Source organism: Lepidothrix coronata, unplaced genomic scaffold (assembly GCF_001604755.1).
Source record: "Lepidothrix coronata isolate B3197 unplaced genomic scaffold, Lepidothrix_coronata-1.0 Scaffold90, whole genome shotgun sequence".
NCBI lineage: Eukaryota > Metazoa > Chordata > Aves > Passeriformes > Pipridae > Lepidothrix > Lepidothrix coronata.
This window is the reverse complement of record NW_016690270.1, coordinates 1,697,850-1,714,020: the sequence shown is the minus strand read 5'-3', so window position 1 is coordinate 1,714,020 and position 16,171 is coordinate 1,697,850. Positions and strand designations below refer to the sequence as shown.

Below are 16,171 nucleotides of genomic sequence, written 5' to 3'. Positions count from 1 at the left end.
CCCCAGTTCCTCTTCTAGATTAAAAAAGAAAATAAAATTAAATGTCGCTTCACTGATGGCTGAACAACCTGCTCCAGTGGAAGGTGTCCCTGCCTGTGGCAGGGGGTGGAATGAGATGAGCTTTAAGGCCCCTTCCAACCCAAACCATTCTGGGATTCTGGGATTCCATAATTCTATATTTTGATAAACCATATGTGAACTTTTGCTCAAGGCTTCAGTTCTCCACTGCAGATCTTCCCAAAGGTGCAGCACGAGACTCAAGCAGTGGACTCACCATCTCAGTGTAATGCATGTATGGGATTTTTTTTTTTTCCAGGTCCTATGAGAATTCCATCCTTGTTTTATTGCCAGTGTTATATACAGGTCACTCTCATGGCTGTGGCCTCGGGCCACATCCCCCAACCTGAGGAGACAGACAGTCAAGTGCAATAGCAGAGCATGGCACTGAGTTTGGAGCTGGCACCACTGCAGAGACTGGCACTGCACTGAGGGTTTCAAAGCCTGTACACAACATTTTAGTCTAATTAGAGATGCTGTAACTGAGAAATCAACCATAGATATCTACCTCACCCTCTTTTGTATGTTTTAAACTACTATATCTGATTAGGATGAGGGTCGGATGCCCTTCCTGAGGGCTTACAAATGCTGACCTATAAATGTGAAAAACGTCATTCTGCTGCATTTAATGAGTCTTGTTTATTGTTTTGAAGTCTATAAACTGAGCTAATTGCCATGAAAAATTCCAGGCAGCTGCCTTGAAACCGTTTTACCAGCTCTTTCCTTTTACCCTGCTTTGTTTTTTAATAAGGCAAGAAGATTTCAGACAGTTCCAGACTATACTCAGGATCAGGATCCACATTTAATGTCTTCCCATTGAACTGCAGCAGCGTCAGATCTTAAATTCCTTGTTCTAATTCTAAGCCAGACTAGATGAGAAAGTGTGTAAATTCAGGTGGCAGTTCAGGGGGCAACTGTGCTTTGGGAAGGTACAAACTTTACTCATTTCTACATTAATATTTTCCTTTATGCTTTTTAAGAAGTGCATGAATTGAGATAATTATTTAAAAATACGTATAGTGTAATATATAGGATAGGATAGGATAGAATAAAATAGAATAGAATAGAATAGAACAGAATAATTGAGACTGAGAATATTAAACATATATCTCTATAATAATTTAAATTGTTGATATACTTTAATGTTAATATTTAACACACACTGTTTAATATTTACTATCTCATATTTGAGAAAGAAAATAGTAAAATTCTCATTTGTGTGTGTGAATAGTGCAGCTCTCTTTTCCATCATAAATCAAAAAATGCTCAACATACTACAGTCATTTTACAAAAGCTGCTATTTCCATGTTCCCGTGTTAATTTGGAGGTATTTTTATTGCTATCCTGGCTTTCCTTTGAATTTACTTTTTTTTTTTAAAACCAAACAAGACACCCTGAAAGAGCAACACTCCGGAGGGAAGCTGTGGACATGTTCCCTGGAGTGGAGTCCCCCGAGGGATTTCTCAGCCCTGCAGATTTCTGAAAGGCAAAAAGCCAGAGTGAAACTGTTGGGAAGAGCGTGGAGTAACAGGAAAGGCTCCGTAAACTGATTTTGTACTGAAAATCCTGATTCAGAGTGTTGCTAAGTGCAAACAGAAATATTTCTCTGGCAGTTGCCAAACAAGCGGAAGACTTTCTGAGCTCCTTTTCACCACTCGGGGCTCTAAAAAAAGGCGGTGGGAGGGGATCCTGTGTAGCCTGGCAGGGTCCGGGTCCCGGACCAGGCTGGATTTAACCCCGTTTGTGTTTCTCCAGGAGGGTGTAAAAGCAGCCCCAAACCAGCAGCCCCATAATTGGAAGCCGTTTCATTCCAGCACAAGGCCCAGAACAATGCGAGGGGCTGAGCGAGGCAATTCTGCCTCCTGAAAGGTGCTGGAAATTCAGATCAAACAGAAAGCCACTGAGTGACAATTCCATGGGAAGATCTGGGGCCAAAGATGTTTCTCATGCGCCCCGATGATGTCACTTCGTGAGGACAATGATGTGAAAATGGTTTTTGTGCGATTGTAGGATGAAAAAAAAAACGGGTAGTCATTAAAAAAACATTTCAGAACGAGCCATATAAGGCACACAGAATTCTGCCCCGCTGACACCAACCAGGCTGGAGACCAAAACTTAAAGCAAAAGAGTCCTTGGAACAGCAGCAGCTCCTTCCTTTGGGCTTCCCTGACCCAACTTCCAGCACTGATCCTGTCCCTGGTCCTTTCCAGAGTATTTTTACACCTCAGTTCTGTGTCTGTCTGTTCTAAGGCCTGGCTATTATGGCTGTTGGCAGGTTTTTGAAGGCCCTAAAGCTGGTGTATTTTCTATTTAATATTTATCATTAATAATAATTTATATAGTTGCTATAACATTTTAATATTTACTATGCAATATTAAATATTTACTACAGATCTCACATTTGAGACAGAAAATAGTAAAACTCTCATTTTTGTGTGCAGATAGTACACCTGTGTTTTCTATTATAAAGCAAAAAACCCCCAACATACTACAGTCATTTTACAGAAGCTGCTTTTTCCATATCCCCATGTTAATCTGGAGGAATTTTTATTGCTATGAATATGAATTTATTTTTTAAAAAAACAAACAAGGCACTCTGAAGGAGCAGTATCCCAAAGGGAAGCTGTGGAGATCTTTTCTTGAGTGGAAATATATATATAGAGAGAGATATACATATATATATATATATATATATATGTATATATAAACACCATGCTGGTATTTCCACTTAACCTACTTATATGAATGAAATAATATATATTATATATATTATATATTATTATATATTTATTATTATATATATTATATATTTCATTATATATAATTAAATAATATTTAAGCTAAAAGCTCAAATATCTTTGCCAATAGGTGCTGAATGACTCTGGTTACCCCTTATGTCTGCACCCAGAAGGAACAGGCACACCTGGAGGGGACTGGCTCTTGAAAATTGAGCTGGAAAACTCATTTAAGGGTAAGAGGTAACTCTGGGTGACAGGTTTGCATCTAAACAGCCCTGGGAGAGGGGTTTTGCTGGCAAAGGTTGAGCCTTTTTAATATTAAATTCTATAGTATTAAAGCTTCTAGTGTCTTGGTTTTGACTTTATTAACATTGTGAGTATTGGGGTATAAACTGTGGCCAGTAAATCTCGTGCTGCTCTGCAGAGGAAGGGCTCTGGAATGGAGGTTTATTTGAAGAGTATTCTTAAAATGCTGCTGTTATCCCAGAGCCACGCTGGTTTTGGCCTGGAAAACTGGCTTTGTGGGAGATAGTTGGCCTTCCTGCTGGAATGTGTGCCTGGAAGGTTGAGTTGTAGGGAACAGCTGTGAGAGCTCTGTCAGGAGTTAGGGAAGGTGGTGGGTTGATTTACGAGGAATATGTGGGAAAGGGGAATTCTGGGCTTGGGAGAAACGGGTTGAGCACTGGCTCCAAGTGCAGGTAGTTGGGAGCACAGCAAGATTTATGGCACTGTGGTCTGATGAGAGGGGAGTTTAAGGAAGGGAGTTATCTGTAATTCCATAGGATCCCAGACTGGTTTGGGTTGGAAGGGACCTTAAAGATCATCCAGTCCCACTCCTTGCCATGGGCAGGGACACCTTCCACTATCCCAGGTTGCTCCAAGCCCTGTCCAGCTTGGCTTTGAACACTTCCAGGGATGGGGTATCCTCTGGGAAATCCATTCCAGAGCTTCACCACTCTCACAGGGAAGAATTCCTTCCCAATATCCTATCTAACCCTGGCACTGGGAAGCCATTCCCCCTGTCCTGTCCCTCCAGGCCCTTGTCCAAAGTTCCTCTCCAGCTCTCTTGGAGCTCCTTTAGGCACTGGAAGGGGCTCCAAGGTCTCCCTGGAGCCTTCTCTTCTCCAATCTGAACATTCTCAGCTCTCAGCCTTTCCTCATGGAGAGTTGTGCATCCCTCTGACATCCATGAGCTCTGTGTGGATGAAGGGGGACACGCAGTGGATGTGGCAGCAGCAGGTTACTCCTCTTGCCCTGTCCATTCCCCTCATTTCCAACCATCCCACGGGTGCTCTTCCAGACTCTCCAGAGCATTTCCATCACTTTATTCCCTGCTCAGAGCTGGCAGCACAGCAGGGACCAGCAAATGGAATCGACAGACAGGAGCAGGAGCTCGAATTGATCCCGGGTGGTGACAGATTGTGCCAGGGGCTACTGGCAGGGCAAGGGCTGGAAATGAAATCCGGAAAGTTCCCTTCTCATAACACAAGTGTGGATCCCAGAAGAACATCAGTTAAATATGTTGATATTAAATAAGTCTTGGCCAGGATTTGAAAATGAAAACCTGCTTATGCAGAGCTGTAACCAAACCCCATTTTTTTGGTTATAAGCTACGAGTCAATTGAATAATGTCAGGGTATGGATTCGATACAACTTGCCAAAAATAACTATCAAAGCAGGTCACCATGAGAGACAAGTTTTTCCAGAGGCTCTGTTGATGCTATCATGGTACTCTGTGTTGATTGTATTAATGAATAGACTGTAAGCTCATTGAATTCAGGACTAATTAAGCTGTCTTTTCACCGTGCCCTTAAATACTGTCCCACCTGAACCAGCTCATGGCTTTTATCCTGAGCTTGTGACTATTAGTTTATGAACACACACTTCTGACAAACTGCACTTGCTGGATCCGTGGCCTGTGTTCAGATCAGTTGAGTGGAAAAAGCAATTTAGCTTTGTATTTGCTGTCTGCCTGTGCTGATCTGCTGTGCTGCAGCCAGGCTGACCTCCCCAAAACCCCCCAGTGTGTTTAAATTTGATCAATAATTTGGGATTAACAAGAATGCTGATCTTTGTATTCTGAGCTGGGTACAATTTAAATGTGTGTTTTCCCTGCAATGAAAAAGAGCAGTGTTTGCATTAGAGTGCTCAAGCTTTATTCTGCCAGTGACATTTCCCCTTTGTTATCACCCCCCACGAGAAATTCTGGATAAATACATATTTACAGGTGCAGTTATCAAAGGACACACACCAGTTTACCACTACCCACTCCCAGTAGCACACACCAAACTCCTGAAACCCCATTGCTTTCTGTGAGTGTAACACTGGCTGGAATAAAAACTGCACGAAGGTTTTTTTGAGCTGCAGTGCTTCATAAAAAAATCAGAGCCAAATCTCATACACCAAGTGGATTGAGTACCTGTGATCCTGGTTTTTAGCAGTGCCAGTTTAGCATAATGCCATAATCTACAGGAAGAGACAAGAGATTTTTGTTTGTTGGGGGTTTTTTTGTGGTTTTTCTTTTATGCAAAAGCTAAAAAAGCTGCATGGGGTTACTACCATGAAAATGATGAGGGAATTTAAACAACTCCTGTAAACATACTGGATTTGAAAATTGAAACCAAAGGGTGACTGTCTTTGTAAAGGAAATTTATTCACATAAAACAAACATACAAACATACAAAACTCAGCAAGGTTTATTGCAAGGCTCAGCAATGAGGTTACAGCCACTCCCTGCACGTGGGTATTTGAAAAGAGGTTGGGAATAAGAATTGAAGTTTCTTGCACCACGACCCAGTGTCCTTTTGGACAGGTGAGTTCCTGCTCTTGCAAGCTTTAGTAGCACTTAAATTTGCATTGCACAGTGGAGGGTTCTCAGTGAATTAAAATCTGATTACTGTAATACATAGGAATAGCTAATTCCCAGGTGACACTTTGCACATACAGAATTTTTTTTTGGATGCAGATCTCCCAAAGTTCATTCCACTTAGCAATGAGAGAAGAAAATTATTGTGTTGTCTTTATGCCTGACACTTGGGAAGAAAAACAAAAAGTCATTCCCTTTCAGGCACTTTTACCCAGAGTTTTGAGTATAACGTTCCAAACAGAAAGGTCTTTGAAATAAAGAGTGAACTGGTTGCTCCTCTAAGTGGATTTGCTGTGGCACCAGTAGGAGCCATCACCTCACTGAGGCAAATCATACCCATGTGTGTTTTGAAATATATTTGTCACAGATGAAAGTAAACAAAGCAGTGAAGTATTTTCATCCCCTGTGAGCTGATCTGCCCACAGTGTGTGGTATTTTCAGGGGAGGGAAGCACACAGAGCTGCACCTCTGCCCCAGAGAGGGGCAAAACCCCCCCAGCACCAAGGGAGTTTCCTGGGGCTGAGTCCTTTTTTATGGCTGTTTGCACAGCAGCATCCAAGGGAAGGAATGTGCAATTCCATCTGCTCAGTTAAAGTCACTTTAATGTGTTTGGAGGATGCCCAGCTTCTCTTTGAAAGAGTAAATGCGTTATTTAAACATACACAGTCACTCCCATAGAGCAAAATAAAGAGGAAAAATATCCTTTGCAGTCTTTCAAGTTAACTTAAATTGATGCTGTAAATTGTGTGAGTGCCTTGGGCAGCAGGGTATCACACAGCATTCTCCAGACCTTCACACAAGGCTGCCTTTTGTCTTGGCTTTGAGTCACCCACTGATTTCCAGCAGGGAACCAGCCTGCTGAAACCAAACAATGGAGGGAATTCTGCATTCTGGAACACGCAGCTCAACCTGTGCAGATGGAAAGCAAACAACTTGGTTTAAGCAATAAGACTGATGTAAGGGGAGGTGGAATTGATGTTCTTTGGGAATAACCAGTCTGGGGAGTTGGTCTTACACAGCAGATACTCCAGAGAACTTTTGAGGTGGTTTCTGCCATTTGAGAGCCTTGTCCCAGGTGATTCTGAGCACACAGAGGTCATTGACTGAAAACTATTACACAGAATCATAGAATAGAATCCCAGAATGGTTTGGGTTGGGAAGGACCTTAAAGCTCAACCTCTCCCACCCCCTGCCATGGGCAGGGACACCTTCCTCTATCCCAGGTTGCTCCAAGCCCTGTCCAACCTGGCTTTGAACACTTCCAGGGATGGGGCATCCTCTGGGAAATCCATTCCAGAGCTTCACCACCCTCACAGGGAACAATTCCTTCCCAATATCCCATCTGACCCTGTCCTCTGGCAGTGGGAAGCCATTCCCCCTTGTCCTGTCCCTCCATCCCTTGTCCAAAGTCCCTCTCCAGCTCTCTTGGAGCCCCTTCAGGCCCTGCAAGGGGCTCTGAGGTCTCCCAGGAGCCTTCTCTCCTCCAGCTGAGCACCCCCAGCTCTCCCAGCCTGGCTCCAGAGCAGAGGGGCTCCAGCCCTGGGATCAGTTTAGTCGCTCTCAGCTCCAGCTGGGAGAGCTGATCCTGCACCTCTCGGGCAGCACCGGAGCTCGGTCCGGGGAAACTCCCCAGCACAGGCTGAGCTGAACCTGCCAGGGCTGACCTTTGGAGCCAAAGCACTTCTGTGCCTCGCTGAACTCAAGGCTGGTTTTGTGCGACAGACACTCGAAGGCTCTCAGAGCTCTCGGGCTGCGTCACAAGCGCGGATTCACTCCGGGGCTCCCGGGACTGGCAGCTCCGGGCTGGCAGGGCAGAGGCAGCCGTGAATAGGCTGCGTGCAGGGATTTACTGCGGGGAACACTGCCCCAAAGTGCTCTCGAGCTGCTGTTCAGCGCCATCCACATGCCTGCAAAATGTCATATCATCTTCCCGATGCCTTTTCTCCTTCGCCCATGAATGAGGCTCTCTCCCTCCCGCCCTCAATGAAGGCTTTGTTTTGGTCTTCGACATTCAGCACAAACTTTTTTTGATGGCCAGAATGAAGAACTGTTGTAACAGGGAGTTTTCTCCTCAGACTGTCAGTTTGGGAATGTTGCTGACTGGGGATGGAGCCGAGATGCTGGAATCACTTTGACAAATCTATTATATTTTTCCTCTGCAGGGTCTGATGCTCATGTCCCACCAATAATGCATTACAAATATTATTTATAATAATTATTTATAATCTTTATAGAAATTATTCTGATATTCTGTGTCACATTTGGGGGCTTTTCAGTGTCCTTTTGGATGCTTCAGTCTGTTGTATTGAAGTGTATTTTACTGCTAAACTTTGTCCTTGATAATTTAGAGAAACTCAGTGAGAAACACACACTTACTCAAAGGACTTTTCAATGGGATCTTCCCCTAAATATGTTTCAAAAGCATTTTCTGATAATAAGATAATAACATGGATGACTCTTTCCAGTCTACACTGATGTGCTGAGATGCTTAATTTTCTGTGAATATGGGCCACAGAGATAATAAAAAAAGTGATAAGAGGTTTTGGGTTTTTTAACTTTCTGCTGCACTGTGGATTCAACCTGGAAAACAACAACAAGAAAGAGCCTTTTGATGGTAAATCATTGAAATGGAAATAGTGCCTGAAATTCACTTATAAAGTCACTAAAGGAAGGGTCACTGTAAGAAGGAATGAGGGCTGTCTAAGCAAGGGGTTTATGTCTATCTGATGCATTTTTATAAAATAACAATAATTTTTAGCAGAACATGAGGATCTTTTTCCACGGAGAAAAAGGAGGGAGAACCTGTGTGGCTGGAAACACTGAGGGCAACAGACCCATCCTCAGCAAAGCCAGCAGGTGTCAGGAACAGTAAATGATGAGAACATGGGAACAGGTGGAAAGTCAGTGTTTGGGCAGTGTCAGAAGTGTTTGACTGTAAGCAATTTATTGGGTGGCTGAAACATGGGAGAAACCTCTCAAAAAAGGGAGGACAGGAGACAACAGGAGCTTTTGACCTGTGGAAACTTCTATTTCCCAATTATCTCTGGCCTAATTACAGAATGAATGACTTCTTCCAAGCCTCACCACTGCCCAGATGTTGCTGCAGATGGCACAGTCTCTGCCAAAAAAGAGCTTGTAAATACACACCAGGGCTGTAACCAGTTGGGTTTAACTTCCAGTGCCACTTCAAAACAAATAAAAGAATGTTACATGCCTCTCTGTTCTTCCCATGCTTCCCCCCTCAGCTGGAATTCAGGGTTCTTCAAAAGAAAAGTGTTTTCACCCATCATCCCATCCCCTTACAGCAATTTAACAGGGAAAACTAAGCATCTGCTCCACCAGAGATCTAGGAAATATTTTCTAAATTGTATCACAGTAGAACAAAAAGCTTCCTTGAGCTGTAGGGTCTAGGAGAAAGGAGGTTATATATGGCATTAATTTTCTATTCTCTAATGGAAACCATTGTCTGCCTTTGCTACAGCCGTGGTTTTCTAATGGTTGGAAGTAATTTGCCCAGATTAATGCTCTCTGTTCAATTCATTTAATGTGACTTAATTTCATAACACTACAGGCTTTATCAGGAGTCAAAGTAACCCCTGGAAAACCCCAGCAGGCAAAAATGCCTGTCGAGTTTAGCTGTTGAGGCTGGATGATGCTGCTGGGTGAAAAATGGAGGAATTGTTTGGAGGGGAAGGACCATCAGAAAATCACTGGGTCTGTCCGAGTTCTTTGTCTTCATCAGATGTGTTATTGGGTCACAACTCAGCTTTTAGTTTGACGTTTGCCACAATGTGGGGTTTGTGTCTCTGGCCATACAGGAGCACTGTGAGGCTCCCCCAGGCCTGTGCTGCACTGACCATGCATCAGTGACCCACCAAAAATCCTCATTCGTTTTTTTATCAGGTTGAATTGGGGATTTTACCTATTGCAGAGATGCACATAAAGGCTCCCATGTTTCCATTTCCACTTCATCTGGAAAGTGTCACCTATATCAAATCATAAAAGCTGTTGTGTTGGTTGTTTTTTTCCCCCCATGGTTGTTCTCATCAGCTTTCTCTATGTATGGGAATATTCTCTGTGATATCTTTTCTCCCTGAGATGTTGTAACATCCCATTTCTGCCCCAGAACCCACTTACACCAGCCAGAGCCCTCAGTCAGGTGTCCTGCCCTTGACCAACCAATCTGCTCATTCTGAATGCCAAAGTAACCTTTGATTTGGTTTAATATTCTTTCACATGTCTTTCAACACTGTTTTGATCCCTTTTTTTCCTGAGGCTGGTCCTACAAAGCACCATTCAATGCCTTTATTCAGGATAGGAGGATGCCTTTGGAACTGTGAACACGTTAAACATGTTAATAGTGTATAATACTTCTCAGAAATACTATTTTGCAGCCAGAATCTACTATTCTGCCCTGCTTTCCACCCAAAAAAGAGCCCCAAAGTAGTTGCAAAGCAACTGTTACAGCATTTCCATGTTTTCATCCACCTTTAGTGCTCATTGGTGTGGGTTGATGGTTTTGCCAGTGAATTATGTATTGAATTATGTATCACTATGATTCAAGGCCTATGGTTTATTGATTACTATATTCCATTTAGGATTCACACTCCATGTTGGGCTTTGCTACAGTAAATTATAAACTCCTGAAAGACTCAGCTTTGGAACTCTAACCCTTAAGCAACGTTTGTGATCTTCCCTCGCTGTCCAAGGTTCATCCCTCTGTGGTCTGATCCAAGGCCTGGTTTGACAGTCACTCCATGCACTCAAACTTCCCAGGAAATTGCTAAGCTCTTGGAGAAAGCCATGAGGAAACATATATCCATGGGCAGATAGTGATGGGACAAGGGGGAATGGTTTAAAACCAAATAGAGGGGAGATTTATATGGGATATTGGGAAGGAATTCTTCCCTGGGAGGGTGGGGAGGCCCTGGCACAGGTTGCCCAGAGAAGCTGTGGCTGCCCCATCCCTGGAAGTGTCCAAGGCCAGGTTGGACGGGGCTTGGAGCAACCTGGGCTAGTGGGAGGTGTCCCTGCCCGTGGCAGGGGGTGGAACGAGATGAGATTTAAGTTCTGTTCCAGCCCAATCCATTCTGGGATTCCATCATTCTACTGCAGAGCCAGGCAAGGGAGTGGAAGCACAGACACATGAGCCTGAAACAGGTGGTTACTCACCCACAGTGACCCACAGAAAGCATTGAAATAGTAAAAGTCTCAAAGGTTTTGAAGGAAAACTCGGGGAATTGGCAGCTGGCATTTCAGGTCAGAAGACACTTCCCTGTTTCCTGAGATTCCCCTTCCTCCTCCAGCAGCCATGTACCAATCTATACTATGGTGTGTTTGATCACCTTTATTCCAGGGAGCACAGAGCACTCAAAACTGACCCTTGATGGAGCCTGGGGTGAGTTTTTCCTTGGATAAGGGCCATGGCAAGCCCGTTCCCCTCTGAGATCAGGATTTCTCTTGCCCACACACTGAGAATGACCCTGTCAGAAGGTGCTTGGGAAAGGGGAGGATGAGCCCACCCAGCAGTGGCTTCAGGCAGCCTTGGGTTATCCTGGGTGGCCTATTTGATCCTCCCCAGCTTTTCTTCTCTCCTTCTGGTCTGAGGTTCCTTCCCAGCATGGACCAGGGCACGTTTGTGGTCCTGCAGGGAGGGGAGAGCCCCGTGTGCTGGGGAGGGAAGAGTGAGCGGGGCTGGACTGGCCTGAGCTGTCTCATCAGGGACAAACATGGAAGGAGGGGGAAGGAAGAACATCTGATGGAATATGAGGTGGATTTCTGTGCAGGAGCAGCTTCTTGGAGAGGGTGTGGAGGCAGTGATTTTGAGTTTATTCAGCCCAACCCGCTGGTGATGGTTTCCTTATGCTCATTATTTCTTAAGGAGAAGAAAAAAGATTGTATTACATGAAGACCAAAATGTTTATGGTAATTTTTCTAAGGACCAAAGATGGTGCAGGCAAGCAACATACTAAAACAAAAAACCCACCAACCTCAAATCAAACACAAAGGAAGAGATGCAGAGCCTCCTCAACAACTGACAGCAAATTCAAATTGCATTGTTTGAGATAGCCCTGGGATGGCCACCAGAACACTGACTTCTCTTAGAAAAAAAATCTTGTATTTTCTGCTTAGTTTGTGCCTTATTTAGAACTTATTTAATGTACTTCTTCTCTGCACTTACTTGAGATTTTTATTGCACAAGTTTTTCACAAAATCTGGGCGGAACTGCTGTCACAGTAACCCTGTGAGACAGGCACTGTGATGAAAGAAATATTTATGGAGTGTTAGTGGACAGCTCAAAAGTCAGTGTAGCGTGACACACACCTTCTGAGGTCTTCATTTCTTCCTCCACGAGGTTCATGTCAGCAGCAAAATGACAAGCTGCTTTGTAATGACAAACAACAAGAATGTCAAAACACTGAGAAGGATGTTAGAACTTACTGGTGCCTTCTTGTCTGTTCAAGATAAAGGCTGAAGTCACTTTTGAAGCTTGACTTCCACTTGGAAGTCTCTGTTCTTAATTTAATTACACTTTTCAGCCTGTATTTTTGATTTAATGAGAAGAGATGTACATCCAGCACTTGTCCTGCACAGTGTCCATTAAAAATAGAAAGAAAAGAATCTCCCTGCATAGGAAACACCACGTTAAACAACCATAGGGAGCTGAAGTGGGGCACCTGCTTTAGAATTGAGTCAGTTATTAGTGCTTTTAGGGTTTCCCTGAGGAGATGAGGTCCAGCTTTCCCCCCTTTCTGCCACCTCTCCCTCCCAATCTCCAGGCACAGACAGCCAGGGACCACCCCCACACCCACCTACAGCCTGCAGGCACCAACTAAGGTGAGCACCAACTAAATCCTGCCCCAAAACACCCAAGACCTTCTCAAACCTCACCTCAGTGCTCCCAAAACAGTTGGGTACGTAGATTTTTTTAGTTTTGCAGGTTAATCCTCTGAGGACCAAAAATGTGACCTGAATTGTTCATTTCAGTGACATTTTTCCGAGGAAGTATGTGAGAAAGGAAAAAGCAAGGAGTGTTTGAGAGAGGAAACACTAAGTAACATCAGTATTTATGTCATTAAAAGCTGAAGGAATCACAGAATTATAGAATGGTTTGGGTTGGAAGGGACCTTGAAGATCATCCATTCCACCCCCTGCCACAGGCAAGGACACTTTCCACTAGCCCAGGTTGCTCCAAGCCCTGTCCAACCTGGCCCTGGACACTTCAAACTTCTGTGTGGTTGCTTCAGTCTTTTACTAACACAGATTTTCTGCACTAGACACGTCACATACCCCCTTATTGCTCTTTACTAGGAGTAAATACCGACATTTCTCCTGGTTTAGATGCGTGTGGGGGGACCAGGAAGGATCCTCTTCCTATGACATGAATTTGCTCAAGACCATCAGAACCTTTTCTCCCGTGACACGGACGCCCTTCAGCTTTCGCATACAGGTACCCACGCCGCGTGTTTAAGAGCTGGAGGGTGTAAAGCAGGTGTTTTTAACGAACTTCTATTAACTTTAATGAACTGCCCCCTCCCGTTCACTCCGCGGTACCGCGGCCGCCCCGCGCAGCGCAGCCCCTCGCTGCCTTCCCCGGGCTCTGCGGGGTCCCCGCGGCAGGGGAGGGGGCGCCAGTGTGGCCGAACGCAGGCTCGGTGTCCCCCCCGTGTCCCCCGGTGCCAGCCGGTGTCCCCCGAGGTCCCTCGATGCCTGAGCTCTGCCGCTGCCTGGTGGCTGAAGGCGGTGGCGCATCTCCGACCTGCGCCCGCCCAGCCGGCTGGAAACTCCTTATTTACACTTATTTACCCTTATTTACACTTGTTGACCTTTTTTTCCGCTTACTGACCCTTGCTTACACCGTTTCCTTGGGTGTTTCAGGAGGAACCAGCCCAGGCCCTGCTGCACTGCCTGTGTGCAGTGACAGGACACTGCACTCATCGAATGCAGGCTGGGTATCCCCCGGTGTCCCTCAGTGTCCCCTGGTGTCCCCCGGTGTCCCTCAGTGTCCCAAGGTGTCCCCAGTGTCCCTCAGTGTCCCCTGGTGTCCCTCAGTGTTCCCCAGTGTCCTCTGGTGTCCCTCAGTATCCCTCAGAGTCCCCTGGTGTCCCTCAGTGTCCCCTGGTGTCCTGCAGACTCCCTCAGTGTCCCCCGGTATCCCCTGGTGTCCCTTCATGTCCCCTGGTGTCCCCCCATGTCCCTTCATGCCCTTTGGTGTCCCCCCATGTCCCCTGGTGTCCCTTCATGCCCTTTGGTGTCCCCCCATGTCCCCTGGTGTCCCTCAATGTCCCCAGGGGTGGTAGCTGAGCACAGCAGCAGGAGCAGCGCTCTGTGCCTCACACTCCTCCTCTGTGATTAAAGCTGGTGCTCTGGGTGGAGGGGGAATTCCCCAAGGGGCTTTTAGTGGTGTCTGGACAAGGGTCAGACCATGAGAACATTCCACAGGGTGCCCAAATCCACTGTATCTTGGATACACTCAAAGCCTCCCCCCTGTGCTGTTCATCCCAGGTGCTGCTTTGGGGCGGGTGGGGGCTGTTTGGGAGACTGGGAAGGTGGATGGGAGTTTGGGGACTCTCTCACAATGTCCCCACAGCCTTCACCCCTCCAGGCTGCCCCAAAAATGCCAAAGCTCGAGCAGCACCAGCATCCTCTGAAAGCAGCTTCCCACTGGGATGCCCCAGGAAATCCTGGGTAAAGGCATCAAATGCACCTTAGAGACTCACAGCACTTGGAGTAAGGCTTTAAAAAGTGCTTGGTGCCTTCAGCAAGGTATTCCCCAGGGAGCCAGGGGCTTACCCTGGTTTTGCCAGCCCTGGGGGACACTGGGATGCTCCAACAACCTGGCTGGAACCATCCCAGCTACCCAAAAGGCACTCGAGTGCCTTCGGAAATCTTACTCTCCTTCCACTTAATTTGCAGAAAACCCAGTGCCTGGGAGGTCCCACTGCACCCAGAGAGGCACATGAAGGAATCACCTCTGGAGCAGGCAGGCCCCTGTTTTTGTGAGGAAAGTGTTATTTTAAACTTTTATATGAAAATTTTTATGTGTTTTATTAAAGCAAATCAACTGCAAAGACAAATAAACACAAACTTTTACTTCAGTACTTTAAAATGCAGGATAATGAAAGAGAGGTGCCTATTGGGCAGAAGTCAGAAGGGAAAACCAACCTTTGGGAGTGTTTGTCCTTGTGCTGGAAACACTGTCTGGAAACTGGAGACAGGAAAATCATATTGCAGAGAGACTGCTGGATTCACAAAATACAGAGAATAATTTAGGTTGGAAAAGCCCTCTGGGATCAAGTCTAACCATTCCCCCAGCACTCACTGCGAAGGCCACCACTAACCCATGTCCCCAGGTGCCACATCCACACAGCTTTGAAATCCCTCCAGAAATGGTGATTCCACCACTGCCCTGGGCAGCTGTGTCATGGCTGGACAACCCTTTCCATGGAGAAATTTTCCCAGTATCCAACCTGAACCTCCCCTGGTGCCACTTGCGGCCGTTTCCTCTTGTTCCCTGGGAGCAGAGCCCTCCTGTGTTTATCCCGCAGCACCCCAAAGTTCTCCACTTGGATTCCTCCTTCCCCCAGTTTTCTGTGCGGGTTTTGCTGTTTCACCGTCAGCTCTTTTCCCTCGGGTTCGCCCCAGGAGCCCGGGACTCGTGGGCTCCTCTGCCCTCCCTCCGCACCGGGACAGGGAGGTGACACACGGAGGGGTCGGGCCCGTGTCCCTGCGGGGCTCCAGCTGTGAGCGGGCCCGGAGCAGATGCCGGTGTGGGCAGGGAAGAGCCCCCGGTGCGAGCTGTGGGGAGCCTCAGGTGCAGGCAGGGAGACTGGGGATGACCGCTGGGGCCGCTCCTGGTGCAGGGGTGGCTGAGGATGGAGGCCTCGGGCGGCCGCGGCGGGGACGGTTCGAGCCAAGGCAGGAGAGCAGCAGCCAAACGGCGCCAGGCTGCGGCTGCACCGACGGGGAAGGTGAAGGGGACCGCGTGGCGGAGGCGCTGGGGGCTCACCGAGAGGGCGGGGGACCCGAGTACGGTGTCAGGACCGATCGACGGGCGGGCCCGAAGGTGCCCGGGGCGGTGTCGGGGCCGGGGGTACCCCAAGGTTGCCGAGCGGCCCCGCCATGTACGACCCACGAGGGGCTCCGCAGCACTTCCGGGTTCACCAGCCGGGACGGTGTCCCCGCAGGGTCAAAAAGGTGGAGAATCCGCGGTCACGTGCCCTTCTTTCTCTCCCGAAGCATGTCGGGAGTTGTAGTCTTCAGCGCTTGGTTGCAGCGGTCCGTTGGGACTCGCGATGCATGTCGGGAGTTGTAGTCTCGTCGCTGAGCTTACAAGTCGCATGCGCAGTGGTGCCCAGTGCTCGCTGGCGCCCCCCGTGGCCCAGCGCGGGCACTGCAGGTCAACCACCCCCGGCCCCCTCAGCGCCCCCGGCGGCGCCATCTTGGATCGGGGCGGCGGGGGCGATGATGGGGGGTGGTCCACTGGGAAAAGGGATAAAATCTGGGGAAA

General features: G+C 47.0%; 1 long non-coding RNA gene across 1 annotated transcript; it reads right to left on the bottom strand.

Moving 5' to 3' along the window:
* Positions 1 to 6,285: 6,285 nt before the first annotated feature.
* On the bottom strand, positions 6,286 to 7,388 carry LOC108500439. Its single transcript, XR_001875850.1, has 3 exons — positions 7,326 to 7,388; positions 6,677 to 6,771; positions 6,286 to 6,570 (listed from the first exon to the last, which is right to left on the bottom strand). It is a non-coding gene; the product is annotated as an uncharacterized LOC108500439 (long non-coding RNA).
* Positions 7,389 to 16,171: the final 8,783 nt, after the last annotated feature.